The sequence below is a fragment of the Lipotes vexillifer genome, unplaced genomic scaffold (assembly GCF_000442215.2).
Source record: "Lipotes vexillifer unplaced genomic scaffold, Lipotes_vexillifer_v1.1 scaffold203, whole genome shotgun sequence".
Classification (NCBI taxonomy): domain Eukaryota; kingdom Metazoa; phylum Chordata; class Mammalia; order Artiodactyla; family Lipotidae; genus Lipotes; species Lipotes vexillifer.
This window is the reverse complement of record NW_006775843.1, coordinates 185,910-199,346: the sequence shown is the minus strand read 5'-3', so window position 1 is coordinate 199,346 and position 13,437 is coordinate 185,910. Positions and strand designations below refer to the sequence as shown.

At 43.9% G+C, this 13,437-nt stretch overlaps 1 protein-coding gene across 1 annotated transcript in view; it reads left to right on the top strand.

Annotated features, from left to right (window-relative positions):
- Window positions 1–13,437, top strand: part of SUSD4 (sushi domain containing 4) — a 123,753-nt gene that overhangs the window by 67,724 nt on the left and 42,592 nt on the right. The window lies entirely within an intron of this gene.

Below are 13,437 nucleotides of genomic sequence, written 5' to 3'. Positions count from 1 at the left end.
GTAAACTCTTATTCTGATTTAGTGTGTATCTACTTTATGAAACTTTTAAAGTAGTTTAATTTGGCAAGCGTTGATCAAACATCTATTATGCTCCTCCTTTCGGAAATTGTAAAGGATGGGTAAGGTGTTGTCTTACCCTTAAAGTACTTGCTATCTTTGTTTTATTTCCAAGGTATTTTTTTAAAAGCCAAAATTATATAAAGAATTAAGGTTTTTTAAAAGTAAATTTATATTTCCTCTTACATGCAGTCCATGCAAGCTATGATTTCTGTAAGATTCTATTAATTAAAAGTCTATTTAATATATAAGATAGATAGACAACAAGGACCTACTGTATAGCACAGGGAACTATATTCAACATCTTGTAATAACCTATAATGGAAAAGAATCTGAAAAAGAATATATGTAACAATCACTTTGCTGTACACTGGAAACTAACACAACACTGTAAGTCAACCCTACCTCAATTTAAAAAAAAAAGGTCATTTACTTTGTATGTAAAGACTTTCCTGCTAAAACCTATGGCCTAAGATACCCAGTACTTAAAACCCAGACAAGCTCAAAACCATCAGAGAACAAAGAAAACAATAGGCTTCCTGAATATTGCCTAGAGATGAAGGCCCTCTGTTACTTGGTCATCCTGGGAAAAAAAAAAAAAGTTTATCCCTTTTTAGATGAGCTTCTTTTCCAACCTTGTACATAACAATGTAATACATAGTAATTCCAAGAAAGGGAGTGAAAAATCACCTTGGAGTAGAGGCTTCTATTATATAGGTCTGCGTGCATAATTCTGAACACTTAGCCCCAAATGTGCTGCGAGGGGCTGTGTACCTGGGGATGGCAGTGGAGTGTCAGTTCTTTTATTAGGCAACTTAAAGTAAGACCAGGTGCTTCCAAAGAACGTACCGGGATTCCTCATTTCCAGTCACGATGTTGTGCTCTAATCGTCATTTTACAAAGTTTGGAAGAACAGGTATTGCCTTTCTAAGTACGATGGTGTAATTAATTATTTTTAATATAAATGGTGATCTTTGTTGGTCTCTGAAAGATCTGTATAAGGAGATTACTTTCGTTGCCCTCACGGTGGAGAAAATCATCACTGTTAGCAGCCTAAGCTTTCTGAATGTGGCTTACAGCGGCGAGGTGCACACAGAATTCTACTCCGTGGGTGTCGTAAAGCAGGGAGGAAGCTAAACTATTTTTCCCTGGAATTGTGAATGGCCTTTACTCCCTGATTAGGACTTATGCTGGGCGAATAGTAAGGGCTGCTCAATTCATTTGCTTCTGTTGTTAGGTAATTCTTTTTCTTTTTTTTTAAAATTTATTTATTCATTCATTTATTTAATTTTTGGCTGCATTGGGTCTTTGCTGCTCCACACGGGTTTTCTCTAGTTGCTGAGAGCGGGGGCCACTCTTTGTTGCGGTGCACGGGCTTCTCATTGTGGTGGCTTCTCTTGTTGCAGAGCACGGGCTCTAGGCGCACGGGCTTCAGCAGTTGTGGCACGCAGGCTCAGCAGTTGTGGCACGCGGGCTCTAGAACACAGGCCCAGTAGTTGTGGCGCACGGGCTTAGTTGCTCCGCGGCATGTGGGATCTTCCTGGACCAGGGCTCGAACCCGTGTCCCCTGCATTAGCAGGCGGATTCCTAAGCACTGTGCCACCAGGGAAGCCCTGTTAGGTAATTCTTAGAGGGCTAATGGATTTTTCTGCATGCTGGTGATAGTGATAACAATAAATTATCACATTTCTTAGGTCATTAGAGCTTAAAAGTATGTTCAGATTCACTATCTCATTTAACAAGTACAACTGCCCTACAAGACAAGTCTTATTGTCCTCATTTCCTGATTAGGAAACTGAGGCTCAGAGAAGTTACTCACTTTGTCAAAGTCACACAGCTGATGGGTAAGCAGCAGATGTGTAACTCATTCTAAGCCAGCATTTTTCCTCTACAAGACTAAGTCTAACTTTCCTCTTGGTATCACAAAAGCCCTACTGTAATCAGTTATGCAACAGCACATTGTTATAACAAATGGCATCATCAACGTTCAGAGTCGAAGGGACTCTAGAAATTCGATAATCCAAGCCCTCGTTCTAATTTAGTTTTTGTTTGATCGATAGGGAAACTGAGTCTCAGAGAAGTTAAGAGTCTTCCCAGACTTAAATGGTGACTTAGGGACACATCTGTTCTAGCCCAGGTCTTGTCACTGTTGCCTGGACTTCTTCCAGTCTTCCCTTGTCAGCCAGTTCTGCCTGAGATACAGATTTTTAAAAATAAGTTCATATGCATTAAAATGCTTCATACCGGTAAAGTGCTCTACAGAAGCAAGGTGGTATTAAAGCAAATATTTTCTTGTGCATTCACACAGATTCCCTCTCTTTTATTCTCCACTTCACCCTGCCACACATACCAGCCATCTCCCTTCTCTCCTTTTACTCCAACCTAAATAGTTTATTCCAAGCAAACTCACTTACAGAAGTTTGGACTTACAGAACTGATAACATAGGCAATGAATTAATTTCCTGGCACCCAAAGCCTCCAGCCTAAGAAGTATCTGTGCTTGTCAAAGCTGCTTCTGTAAGACTAGAGCCTGCGCATCCCTGAGCAGGGGTGAGGATACTTTATGGTCCAGGGAGCAGGGGAGGTGACCAGTATGCTGGAGAGGGTACCGTGGAGTTGGCAAAGGACTGAAAATATTGCCTGGGGGCACAGGGCTGCTGACATACTAAGTACAGTGACTAAAGGCCAGGGGGACAGCCACCATCGGGGCCTCTTCCTTTCCCAAATCACTCAACTAGTCTACTGGGGGGCACTTTCCCTGCTAATACATCCCTTTCCCACATTTCATAAGAAAAAGTATAGGTAAAGTCAGATTGACTTTGCATAAATTCATTTGAGGGGAGACCTTCAAGATGGCGGAAGAGTAAGACGTGGAGATCACCTTCCTCCCCCCAGATACATCAGAAATACATCTACATGTGGAACAACTCCCACAGAACACCTACTGAACACTGGCAGAAGACCACAGACTTCCCCAAAAGCAAGAAACTCCCCTCCTCACGTACCTGGGTAGGGCAAAAGAGAAAAGAATAAACAGAGACAAAAGAATAGGGACGGGACCTGCACCACTGGGAGGGAGCTGTGAAGGAGGAAAGGTTTCCACACACTGGAAGCCCGTTCGCGGGCGGAGACTGCGGGTGGCGGAGGGGGGAAGCTTCGGGGCCGCGGGGGAGAGCGCAGCCACAGGGGGGCGCGGAGGGCAAAGCGGTGAGATTCCCACACAGAAGATCAGGGCCGACCGGCACTCACCAGCCCGAGAGGCTTGTCTGCACATCCGCTGGGGCGGGCGGGGCCGGGAGCTGAGGCTCCGGCTACTAAGGAGGTCAGATCCCAGGGGGAGGACTGGGGTTGGCTGCGTGAACACAGCTTGAAGGGGGCTAGTGCGCCACGGCTAGCCGGGAGGGAGTCCAGGAAAAAGTCTGGACCTGCCTAAGAGGCAAGAGACCATTGTTCCGGGGGGCGCGAGGAGAGGGGATTCAGAGCACCACCAAAACGAGCTCCAGAGACAGGCACGAACCGCGGCTATCAGTGCGGCCCCCAGAGACGGGCAGGAGACGCTAAGGCTGCTGCTGCCGCCACCAAGAAGCCTGTGTGCGAGCACAGGTCACTATCCACACCTACCCTCCCTGGAGCCTGTGCAGCCCGCCACTGCCAGGGTCCCGTGATCCAGGGACAACTTCCCCGGGAGAACACACGGCGCGCCTCAGGCTGATGCGACGTCACGCCGGCCTCAGCCGCGGCAGACTCGCCCCGCATCCGTACCCCTCCCTCCCCACCGGCCTGAGTGAGCCAGAGCCCCCGAAGCAGCGGCTCCTTTAACCCCGTCCTGTCTGAGCGAAGAACAGACACCCTCAGGCGACCTACACGCAGAGGCGGGGCCAAATCCAAAGCTGAACCCCAGGAGCTGTGCGAACAAAGAAGAAAAAGGTAAATTTCTCCCAGCAGCCTCAGGAGCAGCGGATTAAATCTCCACAATCAGTTTGATGGACCACAGATTCCACAATAGAATCTGTGACAATAGAATATGTCTATTCATTGAATAGACAACAAATCATCCCAAAATAGAGGTGGTGGACTTTTGGAACAATGATATATATATATTTTTTTTTCTTCTTTTTCTCTTTTTGTGAGTGTGTAAGTGTATGCTTCTTGGTATGATTTTGTCTGTATAACTTTGCTTTTACCATTTGTCCTAGGGTTCTGTCTGTTCGTTGTTTTGTTTTTTCTTTTTTTTTTAGTATAGTTCTTAGCGCTTGTTATCCTTGGTGGATTTCTTTTTTGGCTTGGTTGCACTCTTCTTTCTTTCTTTCTTTCTTTTTCTATTACTTTTTAATTTTTAATAATTATTTTTTAATTTAATTTAATTTAATTTTTCTTCCTTCCTTCCTTCCTTCCTTCCTTCCTTCCTTTCTCTCTCTCTCTTTCTCTTTTCCCTTTTCTCTGAGCCATGTGGCTGGCAGGGTCTTGGGGCTCAGACCAAGTGTCAGACCTGTGTCCCTGAGGTGGGGGAACTGAGTTCAGGACATTTGTCCACAAGAGAACTCCCAGCTCCACGTAATATCAAATGGCAAAAGCTCTCTCAGAGATCTCCATCTCAATGCTAAGACTCAGCTCCATTCAATGACCAGCAAGCTACAGTGCCGGACACCCCCTGCCAAACAACTAGCAAGACAGGAACACAACCCCACCCATGAGCAGAGAGGCTGCCTAAAATCATAATAAGTCCACAGACACCCCAAAACACACCACCAGACGTGGACCTGCCCACCAGAAAGACAAGATCCAGCCTCATCCACCAGAACACAGGCACTAATCCCCTCCACCAGGAAGCCTACACAACCCACTCAACCAACCTTAGCCACTGAGGCCAGACACCAAAAACAACAGGAACTACGAACCTGCAGCCTGTGAAAAGGAGACCCCAAACACAGTACGTTAAGCAAAATGAGAAGACAGAGAAACACACAGCAGATGAAGGAGCAAGGCAAAAACCCACCAGACCTAACAAAGGAAGAGGAAATATGCAGTCTACCTGAAAAGGAATTCAGAGTAATGATAGTAAAGATGATCCAAAATCTTGGAAATAGAATAGAGAAAATACAAGAAACGTTTAACAAGGAACTAGAAGAACTAAAGAGCCAACAAACAATGATGAGCAACACAATAAATGAAGTTAAGAGTTCTCTGGAAGTAGCAGAATAACTGAGGCAGAAGAATGGATAAGTGACCTGGAAGATAAAATAGTGGAAATAACTACTGCAGAACAGAATAAAGAAAAAAGAATGAAAAGAATTGGGGACAGTCTCAGAGACCTCTGGGACAACATTAAACATTTGAATTATAGGGGTCCCAGAAGAAGAAAAACAGAAAGGGTCTGAGAAAATATTTGAAGAGATTATAGTTGAAAGCTTCCCTACTATGGGAAAGGAAATAGTTAATCAAGTTCAGGAAGCGCAGAGAGTCCCATACAGGAAAAATCCAAGGGGAAACACACCAAGACACATATTAATCAAACTATCAAAAATTAAATACAAAGAAAAAATATTAAAAGCAGCAAGGGAAAAACAACAAATAACATACAAGGGAATCCCCATAAGGTTAAGAGCTGATCTTTCAGCAGAAACTCCGCAAGCCAGAAGGGAGTGGCAGGACATCTTTAAAGTGATGAAAGGGAAAAACCTACAACCAAGATTACTCTACCCAACAAGGATCTCATTCAGATTTGACAGAGAAATTAAAACCTTTACAGACAAGCAAAAGCTAAGAGAATTCAGCACCACCAAACCAGCTTTACAACAAATGCTAAAGGAACTTCTCTAGGCAGGAAACACAGAGAAGGAAAAGACCTACAGTAACAAACCCAAAACAATTAAGAAAATATATAGGGACATACATATGGATAATTGCCTTAAATGTAAATGGAATGCTCCAACCAAAAGACTTAAACTTGGCTGAATGGATACAAAAACAAGACCCATATATATGTTGTCTACAAGAGACCCACTTTAGACCCAGGGACACATACAGACTGAAAGTGAGGGGATGGAAAAAGATATTTCATGCAAATGGAAACCAAAAGTGCGCTGGAGTAGCAGTTCTCATATCAGACAAAATAGACTTTAAAACAAAGAGTATTGCAAGAGACAAAGAAGAACACTACATAATGATCAAGGGATCAATCCAAGAAGAAGATATAACAATTGTAAATATTTAGGCACCCAACATAGGAGCACCTCAGTACATAAGGCAAATGCTAACGGCGATGAAAGGGGAAATCTGCACTAACACAATCATAGTAGGGGATTTAACACCCCATTTTCACCAGTGGACAGATCATCAAAAATGAAAATAAATAAGGAAGCACAAGCTTTAAATGATACATTAAACAAGATGGACCTAATTGATATTTACAGGACATTCCATCCCAGAACAACAGAATACACTTTCTTCTCAAGTGCTCATGGAACATTCTCCAGGATAGATCATATCTTGGGTCACAAATCAAGCCTTGGTAAATTTAAGAAAATTGAAATCGTATTAAGTATCTTTTCCAACCACAACGCTATGAGACCAGATATCAGTTACAGGGGAAAATCTGTAAAAAATACAAACACATGGAGGCTAAACAATACACTACTTAATAACCAAGAGATCACTGAAGAAACCAAAGAGGAAATCAAAAAATACCTAGAGACAAATGACAATGAAAACATGATGATCCAAAACCTATGGGATGCAGCAAAAGCAGTTCTAAGAGGGAAGTTTATAGCAATCCAAGCCTACCTTAAGAAACAAGAAACATCTCAAATAAACAGCCTAACCTTACACCTAAAGCAATTAGAGAAAGAAGAACAAAAAAACCCCAAAGTTAGCAGAAGGAAAGAAATCATAAAGATCATATCAGAAATAAATGAAAAAGAAACGAAGGAAACAATAGCAAAGATCAATAAAAGTAAAAGTTGGTTCTTTGAAAAGATAAACAAAACTGATAAACCATTAGCCAGACTCATCCACAAGAAAAGGGAGAAGACTCAAATCAGTAGAATTAGAAATGAAAAAGGAGAAGTAACAACTGACACTGCAGAAATACAAAGGATCATGAGAGATTACTACAAGCAACTCTATGCCAATAAGATGGACAACGTGGAAGAAGTGGACAAATTCTCAGAGAAGCACAACCTTCTGAGACTGAACCAGGAAGAACTAGAAAATACAAACAGACCAATCACAAGCAGTGAAATTGAGACTGTGATGAAAAATCTTGCAACAAACAAAAGCCCAGGGCCAGATGTCTTCATAGGCTAATTCTATCAAACATTTAGAGAAGAGCTAACAGCTATCTTTCTCAAACTCTTCCAAAACGTAGCAGAGGGAGTCACATTCTCAAACTCATTCTACGAGGCCACCATCACCCTGATACCAAAACCAGACAAAGACGTCACAAAGAAAGAAAACTGCAGGCCAATATCACTGATGAACATAGATGCAAAACTCAACAAGGTACTAGCAAACAGAATCCAACAGCCCACTAAAAGGATCATACACCATGATCAAGTGTTTTATCCCAGGAATGTAAGGATTCTTCAGTATACGCAAATCAATAAATGTGATGCACCATATTAACAAATTGAAGGATAAAAACCATATGATCATCTCAGTAGATGCAGAAAAAGCTTTCAACAAAATTCAACACTAATTTATGATAGAAACCCTCCAGAAAGTAGGCATAGAGGGAACTTACCTCAACATAATAAAGGCCATATATGACAAACCCACAGCCAATATCGTTCTCAGTGGTGAAAAACTGAAACCAAAGATCAGGAACAAGACAAGGTTGCCCACTCTCACCACTGTTATTCAACATAGTTTTGGAAGTTTTAGCCACAGCGGTCAGAGAAGAAAAAGAAATAAAAGGAATATAAATGAGAAAAGAAGTAAAGCTGTCACTATGTGCAGATGACATGATAGTATATATAGCGAATCTGAAAGACACTACCAGAAAACTACTAGAGCTAATCAATGAATTCGGTAAAGGAGCAGGATACAAAACTAATGCACAGAAATCTCTTGCATTCCTATACACTAGTGATGAAAACTCTGAAAGAGAAATTAAGGAAACACTCCCATTTACCACTGCAACAAAAAGAATAAAATACCTAGGAATAAACCTACCTAAGGAGACAAAAGACCTGTATGCAGAAAATTATAAGACACTGATGAAAGAAATTAAAGATGATACAAACAGATGGAGAGATATACCATGTTCTTGGATTGAAAGAATCAACATTGTGAAAATGACTATACTACCAAAAGCAATCTACAGATTCACTGCAATCCCTATCAAACTACCAATGGCATTTCTCACAGAACTAGAACAAAAACTTTCACGATTTGTATGGAAACACAAAAGACCCCGAATAGCCAAAGCAATCTTGAGAAAGAAAAACGGAGCTGGAGGTATCAGGCTCCCAGACTTCAGACTATACTACAAAGCTACAGTAATCAAGACAGTATGGTACTGGCACAAAAACAGAAATATAGATCAACGGAACAGGATAGAAAGCCCAGAGATTAACCCACACACATATGGCCACCTTAGTTTTGCTAAAGGAGGCAAGAATATACAGTGGAGAAAAGACAGCCTCTTCAATAAATGCTGCTGGGAAAAATGGACAGCTACGTGTAAAACAATGAAATTAAACACTCCCTAACACCACACACAAAAATAAACTCAAAATGGAATAAAGACCTAACTGTAACGCCAGGCACTATAAAACTCTTAGCGGAAAACATAGGCAGAACGCTCTATGACATAAGTCACAGCAAGATCCTTTTGGACCCATCTCCTAGAGAAAGGGAAATAAAAACAAAAATAAACAAATGGGACCTACTGAGACGTAAAAGCTTTTGCACAGCAAAGGAAACCATAAAGAAGATGAAAAGACAACCCTCAGAATGGGAGAAAATATTTGCAAATGAAGCAACTGAAAAAGGATTAATCCCCACAAGTTACAAACAACTCATGCAGCTCAATATCAGAAAAACAAGCAACCCAGTCCAAAAATGGGCAGAAGACCTAAATAGACATTTCTCCAAAGAAGATATACAGATTGCCGACAAACACATAAAAGGATGCTCAACATCACTAATCATTAGAGAAATGCAAATCAAAACTGCAATGAGGTATCACCTCACACCAGTCAGAATGGCCATCATCAAAAAATCTACAGACAGGGCTTCCCTGGTGGCGCAGTGGTTGAGAGTCCGCCTGCCGATGCACGGGACACGGGTTCGTGTCCCGGTCCGGGAAGATCCCACATGCCGCGGAGCGGCTGGGCCCGTGAGCCGTGGCCGCTGAGCCTGCGCGTCCGGAGCCTGTGCTCTGCAAAGGGAGAGGCCACAGCAGTGAGAGGCCCGCAGTACTGGAAAAAAAAAAAAAAAATCTACAAACAATAAATGCTGGAGAGGGTGTGGAGAAAAGGGAACCCTCTTGCACTGTTGGTGGGAATGTAACTTGATACAGCCACTATGGAGAACAGTATGGAGTTTCCTTAAAAAACTAAAAATAGAACTGCCATAAGACCCAGCAATCCCACTACTGGGCATATACTGTGAGAAAACCATAATTCTAAAAGAGTTATGTACCCCAATGTTCATTGCAGCTCTATTTACAATAGCCAGGACATGGAAGCAACCCAAGTGTCCATCGACAGATGAATGGATAAAGAATATATGACACATATATACAATGGAATATTACTCAGCCATAAAAAAACGAAATTGAGTTATTTGTAGTGAGGTGGATGGACCCAGAGTCTGTCATACAGAGTGAAGAAAGTCAGAAAGAGAAAAACAAATGCCGTATGCTAACACATATATATGGAGTAAAAAAAAAAAGTGGTTATGAAGAACCTAGGGGCAGGGCAGGAATAAAGACGCAGACGTAGAGAATGGTCTTGAGGACACAGGGGAGGGAAGGGTAAGCTGGGACGAAGTGAGAGAGTGTCATGGACTTATATATACTGTCACATGTAAAATAGATGGCTAGTGGGAAGCAGCCGCGTAGCACAGGGAGATCAGCTCAGTGCTTTGTGACCACCTAGAGCTGTGGGATAGGGAGGGTGGGAGGAAGACGCAAGAGGGAGGAGATATGGGGATACATGTATATGTATGGCTGATTCACTTTGTTATAAAGCAGAAACTGACACACCATTGTAAAGCAATTATACTCCAATAAAGGTGTTAAAAAAAATTCACTTGACACTTATGCAATACATGTCAAATCAGGACATGGAAAGATGCTATCCATACCCTGATAGCCTTAAAAGGGGCGGTGTCAGTATTGCGGCGATTCAGACTGTGATTTGCACACCGTGAAGAAGTAGTTTATTTTAAAAATAAATATTCCAGGGCTTCCCTGGTGGCGCAGTGGTTGGGAGTCCGCCTGCCGATGCAGGGGATGCGGGTTCGTGCCCCGGTCCGGGAAGATCCCACATGCCGCGGAGCGGCTGGGTCCGTGAGCCACGGCCGCTGAGCCTGCGCGTCCGGAGCCTGTGCTCCGCAACGGGAGAGGCCACAGCAGCGAGAGGCCCGCGTACTGGAAAAAAAAAAAAAAAAAAATCCACTTATATTAGGAACAAGTATCATATGGGGGACAGAGAAGAATCTGCATATGCCTCGCCAAAATCTATTTATTATCAATATTAATGAAATATTTCATTTCTTGTCCATCCCGTGGTCCAGCTGGGATACAGAATACATCTCAGCTCTTATGGCATTGGTTATACTAGCTAGACACAAGTTTTCAGTTTTGTTTTAAAAAAGAGAACTAACTAAATAATTGTGCCTAGTTCCTGGGTAGGCTGAGAGCCTTACTTAGACTGCGAGACGATGTTCTGTAGCACCCAAATCCCCCCTTTCCTTGGATTCTCATTTCTGGGAGAGTGTCTGGGACACCGTTTAAAGCCAGACACCTCTAGCCAGAGCTTCAGCTTCTGCGTGGATTCAGGATGCCCACGTAGCATCCTTGGATGTAGAGCATGTACCACTTGTACAGAAACACACCTGTTTCCTGTCTCCTTTGAGTTTCCACCTCCCGATCATGCACCAGGAAGGCAGAGGCTACACCAGCGCCGCTGCAGAAGTACATTTTTATGCAAAGGGGCTTCCTGTTGGAGGAGTTCTTCTCAGACCCTCCTCTGTGAGGTGGAGGGGACCTTTCTCTTTTCTCCTCACCTTCTCTCTTGAGCAGCTCTGCAAATAGTGGTCACGTTGGTAAAGTTCAGATAGATCTGTACTAAGCAAACAAAAAGGATTTGGGTGAAGTTAGAGTCCCACAGGTCTCGCAGGCAGACAGCTTGTTCAAGTTCGAGTCTTGCAGAGCACGTTCCAGACCAGCTTGAACCCCCCATGGCTCTTCTGAGCAACCCCAGGACCATGCCGCTGAGCGCTGGTGGGTCTGCTGAGCGCCGCCTGTTTGAGAACCAACTCGCTGAGCAGACAGCTTTCTCAGGAAGTCCTCCCTCTGTGCTTGGAGCCGAGCAAGAGACAGAAGGACTGTTTCAAGCACACACTGGTGTAGCCCCAAAGGGCCGCCCCTGGAAGGATAGCTCCCCTTGGGATGGCTTTCCTCGCCTTGAGAAGGACCAACGTAGCCCCTGGCAGGATGGTCTGGTTGGACCTGCAGTCCCAGGGGCCGAGTTGAGACCCGTGAGCTTTGCCTGGCAACCCACAGAGCAACCTCATCCAGCCTCTTGGTGCTTCTCAGGGGAAAGGTCCCTCCACCTAGGAGGGAGATGTGGGTACCAATGACACGCTAGCCATGGTGCACGTGGTGCCCAGCTCCCCACACTAGATGTTACCACGTATATTACCTGCCAGTCTAAGCAGGCGGTTCTCATGCATGAGGCAGGCAAGGGAGGCCCCAGCGCACTGGCAGCCGTTTCCTGTGGTGCTTTCTGGCCTGTCTTCTTTCATCACTTGGCTGTAGGCCTGGTTGAGCCCATCTGCCTGATGCCCCCTTTAGACAGGCGGTCTGGTTAAGACTTTTGCATCCCTCAGGTAGGCCTTTGCCGGCAAATACTTACAATGAGCTCCTCCAGGAGTTGCTAACTTTTTTTTCTGGCCTCCCCTTTACTCCTTTTCCTGACATTTGAGTTCCAAGTGCAGTTGGCTCCAGCCATTTTTCGTCACTTACACACAAGGAAAGCACGTGGGCCTTCTTTCCTTCCATCCTTCTGATTAGCTTGGTACACATTTTATCATTGCTTTGCCCACAATTAGCAATGTTGTCAGAGCAATTGGGAATGAGTTTTCCATAGGACGTTGTGAATTGAGTTGCCTGTCCCGGGTCCTGCACTCTGGGGATGTTGACAAAGATGGATTCAGAGAGGCAGCAGTTGAAGGTGAAAGATCCCTAGACAGCAATCCAGTACCTGCCCCGCCCCCATCATTATCGGCAAAGTCTACCTTGGGGTTGGGCACCCGGCCCGTCCAACACCCCCGTATACCTGTTCCTGGTCTTCACATTGCCTCTGTTTCCCCTTCTCAGCAAGACTGCAGTGTTTTAGGAGGCGTCTGTTATTTAATTAATTTATTTGTTTATTCATTTATTTAATGGCCGCACTGTACCGCATGGGGGATCTTAGTTCTCTTGACTAGGGATGGAACCTACGTTCCCTGAAGTGGAAGCGTGGAGTCCTAACCACTGGACCGCCGGGGAATTCTCTAGGAGGCATCTGTTACATGTATTGGGTACCTATGCTTTATATGCATTACTTTCTTTACTACAGCAACCCAGTGGAGTAGGTTCTACTACCTTACAGACAGGAAATGTGGAGGCTCGGAGAGGCTACATTTTCCACGGTCTCATAGGTAGCGCTGCATCCCAGTGGCAGAGCTAGTAACCAGATCCAGGTCTGTGCTTTCCAGTGCGTTCATCTCACCTGACCAAAGCTGATTTTTCCCAGGGGAAGGGAGGGGGAGCAAGTGACACATAATCACAGTGGGCCCACACCCACACCTCATGGGGGTGACGTCTTGCTTAAACCGGTAAGAACCTATTCATGCGGGGCACCGGTTTCCCAAAGTGTGTGCCAGGGACTCCCTGCATCAAGCACTTGTTAAGAATGCATATTCACACCTCCTGCATTAGCATATTAGGAGTGAGGCCAAGGATCCTGAATATTTTTTTTAAACTCTCAACAGATTCTTATGCAAAAAAGTTTGAGGCCTACTCATGTGGGGATGTGGTCTGATATTGTTTTACAATGGGGAAGGGAACATGATTTTCTGTAGTGTGAAAGAGAGGTTCTGGGAGATCATTAATTCTTAGAATCAGAGAATGTCACTGCTGTCATTTTTTTTTTTTTTTTTTTTTTT